The sequence below is a fragment of the Podarcis gaigeae genome (genome assembly GCF_964106915.1).
Source record: "Podarcis gaigeae genome assembly, chromosome: 11".
Classification (NCBI taxonomy): domain Eukaryota; kingdom Metazoa; phylum Chordata; class Lepidosauria; order Squamata; family Lacertidae; genus Podarcis; species Podarcis gaigeae.
In genome coordinates, this window is record NC_139687.1 from 4,653,929 (window position 1) to 4,658,098 (window position 4,170).

A 4,170-nucleotide genomic window follows, 5' to 3' on the forward strand; every position below is an offset into this window, starting at 1 on the left:
ACAACCCCCCCCCCACACACACAAAGTGAAAGAATGGCAGTTTCACCACCCCACCCCCTCTCTTCTTCCCCCGCCTTTTGCTGTATGCAACGCTAATGTCTCTCAACAAATGTAATTGTTCTGTAGAAAAACCCAACCTGAAAAAGAAACAATGCACGTACTTTTGTAAATCATGAAAATGTTTTTTTAAAAACTAAAACAGGCAGCAGTGTTAACAATTATTGCAGTATTTTATTGGTACAACACATATGCATCTGTAATGGAGTGGGACAGACATAACTGAAATGGAGGAACTTTCTTCCCAGCTTGAAGGAAGTTGTGCGTAGAAACTGCATGGAAACAAAAAAAGGAACAATTCTTAATGCATTGGTTCTACTTTGGAAACAAGTACAGGTCATTCAGAATGTGGATGAGGAGGATCTCTGAAGTATGTCTGCCTTCAAAGTTCTCTTCCAGGCCTCTTGCTCTGGAGGAGGCCACAGTTTCATGGCATTGGCTGCTTTCTGTCATTCACCCTACTTTCTCTTACAACGCTTTTACAAGCAATGCTATACATTTTTGAGGCTTTGATGTTTTACCTTTGGATGGCTCTTGCCTCAAATTTATTAAAAATCTATGCATCCTATATTTACTCAAGTATTTTAAAGTCCCCTTAAAAGCAGATGTAGACCAAGTCTGATGCATCATAAAGGCTACAATCCTACACACACTTAGCTGGGAATAAGTCCCTTTGAACCCAGGTGGATTTACTCCTGTGTAGACAAGCATAGGGTTGCACTGGAAATCTCTCCGCTGACACTTTTTATTTCAAAAATATCTTTTTAATTTACAGGCTTGCCATGTGACCTCCAAAACCAGACTCACTGTTATGTATTATTATAATATTGGCATTTTCATTTTCAAAAAACACTGTGTGATTTTACATAACTTTACATTACCTGTATTCTGACTCGCTTTCTTCTTCTCCCTTGCCTTCTTTTGTATGGAGTTCTGTTGTATTAAGAAACCTCTCATTAATGCTTTGCAGGCATCCCAAACCTCATCTAAATCAGTTTCCATATTTAAGTTTAAATCAAAATAGTCTATGATAGCCTTTTCAGCTTTTTCCAATTATTTTCTGGTCTCTAAACAACCCTTCATTCATTCTCCACCTAAATGAAACCTCATCTTTTCCTTTCAGTTCCATCATTACGGGATTATGATCCGAGAGTGTTCGATGTTGAATCTCAGTTCTTATTGCTCTCGGAACTCGGTCTCTGGAAATAAGTAGTCTATTCTTCCTGAACTTTGGTTTGGTTCAGAGAAGAAACTATATTCTTTATCTAATAGGTGCTTTAATATCCAAATATCAACTAGGTCATAATTCTCCACAAAAGTGAAGAAAGTCTTTGGTAGTTTCCCTTGGTTTGAATCTCTCTTTCTTTGAGTTCTATCCAGTTCCAATGAAACCACCCCATTAAAGTCACCCCCAAAATTATTTTTTGATCCATGTTCAAAAAGCTTCTCTTCTAGGTTCTTATAGAAATCCAATATCCCCTTATTAGGTGCATAAAATTCCCACAATTAACAGTTTTTTGCCTAGTGCTGCCACTTCTACTGCTAGTATCCTCCCCTCTTCATACTTGAAGAGCTGTCGTGAATCATATTTATCATTTATATACAGAACAACTCTTTTATTTACCGTACATCTGAAGAAATAAATTCATTACCTAGTTTTTTATTATTTAATATTCACCTGCGTTTTCTTGCCAGATGTGTTTCTTGTAAGCAAATAATATCCAAATTCTGTTTCGTTAATATATGATGAATTTTATTTCTTTTTACTTTATTGTTCAGTCCACTAAAATTCCAGGATATGATTTTCAGAGCCATCTCGTATCAATTTTTAAATAAAATATGTCTATTGATTCCTAAATATTATCACTTCCTTGTCCGAATTCCGGCACATCGTCCTCCTTTTTGCCAAGCTCCTTTGAGTACTTCCTTCTAAACTTATCAATGTCCTGAGGTGACTTGAACTTAATTTTTTTGTCCTTGAAGAAGAAGGAGATCCCTTCTGCGAATTTCCGCCGAAATCTAATTCCATTCTTTCTCAGAGTTTGTAATTCCTTTATATGGCTCTCTTTGTTTCAAAAATCTTTTAGGTGTTTCTTTATATATTATAATATATTTCTCCTCAATGCACAATTTTTTCTCTTGATTAGTTTTTAGAATCAAGTCTTTCATCTCTCTAGAATTAAAGAAAATCAAACAGTCACCAGGATTTTTTTTACTTTTGGATTTAAATTTGATCCTAAAAACACTATCAATTGTTTGAGCAACCTCATCTTCCTTCATTTTTAGCCAATTAGCAATTTCTGTTATCATCTTGTCATAAATTACTTCACCCTCCTGTTCTGGGACACCTTGGAAGTGTAGTTGCATCTCCTTTTGCTTCATCTCCATATAAGCCAAGGTATCCAAGGTCTCCTCATGCTTCCTTGCCAACCCTGATACATTTCCCTTTACCTTCTCTCCCTCCCTCCTTGTTTCTTTTACTTCTTTCTTTTCATTTTTAACAGCCTCGTCTAGAACTTGAGTTTTAGATTTAACCTCACTTATTTGACCTCTCAGTTCAGACACCGATTGGTCAATTTTCTGTTCCATCATTTCCAATCTACTCTCAAGATTCTTCTCCCTCTCTTTAATGTCCTCCCTTATTTTAGCAAACATTTCTAAAACATCACCTTTGGGCTCTTCTCCCTGTTTTGAGTTCCTCCTTTCTCCTAGAGTGGACTCTGCTCTCTTTTTCTGTGACATAGTTGTTGCTTACAGTCTCTTATAATCCTCTCTGATGTTTAAATGAGCTTTTGACTGAATTTTTAACTCTGACCACCAGGTGATTCTCTTTTAGCCAGTTTTATAAATTTAAATGTAGTAACTCAACTTGGCCACTTAGGATCACTTTTTACTGAAGCTCCTCTCCCTCTGTCCAGGTCACTTCTTCATCCTCCTTTCTCCTCTCCTTGTTTCCCGCTCCTTGTTATACTTCCCTTTAGCATGTTTAGTCTCCAACCCTGTTTCAAGATCAAACTCCAAAGCAAGACAAAATAATCAAAAGTGACTGGGGGAGATTGAAAAACCATTTTTCAGACTTACCCATTATGAGAAAGCACATCACATCTGGCCATGAAACAGAGGCCTCCTTGCACAATAGTTTGGTTGCACCTGCCAATCTGAAAGCAAACAAACATAGACACTGAATTTTCTAAGTTGCCAAAACACCTGTAATCTTCACCTGCATCACACCATGCTCAGCTGTCCTCCCAATTCTCCTTGCTTCATGATCCACCATTTACTGACAGAAGATTGGTAAGCTATTGATCATGAATTGTTAAAAAACAAAAACACCACCCTACATAGCAAGCTCCACAGCATGTTTCCCCCATAAGGTCACCTTGTCTGTTACCTTTGCAGGGAGAATTGCTCCTCTAGTAGTGTCTGGAATTCAGACAGACAAGATCCATAGAGAGACTTCTCACACCAGTGACTGGGAAAGCTAGGAGGGTAAGCAGCCACCTGATGCAGCCCACCTAGACACACCAGTGATGCATCAAGTGAGCATCTTCCCAGCAACAGCACATTGCTATGAGGGTGGTGCTTGAAATGGTCCTTTGGAGCAATGGTGGAGTCAAGAATCAAGCTCAGTCACTAAAGTCACTTCCCTCCCATGCTAATACTTTGGCTTAAGAAAAAGGGAGCCAATCGGGTAGCTAGCTGTGTTGGTCTGACGCAGTCGAAATATATATAAAAATAAAATAATTTTGTTATTTGGGCAGTGTGGGATAGAGAGAGATAGACAGAAAGAGATAGAGAGACATAGCAGTTTGTACTGGAAGTAAGCGAGGACACTGCAGGGATTTGAACCCCGTCCTGGGAACCAGGAGCGCCGACCGCCAGTGTCTTTTGCTTTTTTTTCCAGCAATGCAAGAAGGGGAAAAGCAAAACCTGAGAGAACATTGGCACAATGTTCTCTCAGGAAAAAGAAAACCTTAAGATGCTAAGAAGAGCTCTTTGGAGAGACCTGTGGAGAGACCAGCAGAAAAGAAAATGGGGAAAAGGAAAGGCCAATACAAAAAAGATTGTCTTGAAAAAAGACGACTGAGTGGTGGAATGTGAACTTACCTAAAG

The 4,170-nt window shown here is 38.4% G+C and overlaps 1 long non-coding RNA gene across 1 annotated transcript; it reads right to left on the reverse strand.

The window, feature by feature from the left end:
• Positions 1-211: 211 nt before the first annotated feature.
• Positions 212-3,741, reverse strand: LOC310827274. Its single transcript, XR_014556270.1, has 2 exons — positions 1,736-3,741; positions 212-990 (listed from the first exon to the last, which is right to left on the reverse strand). It is a non-coding gene; the product is annotated as an uncharacterized lncRNA (long non-coding RNA).
• Positions 3,742-4,170: the final 429 nt, after the last annotated feature.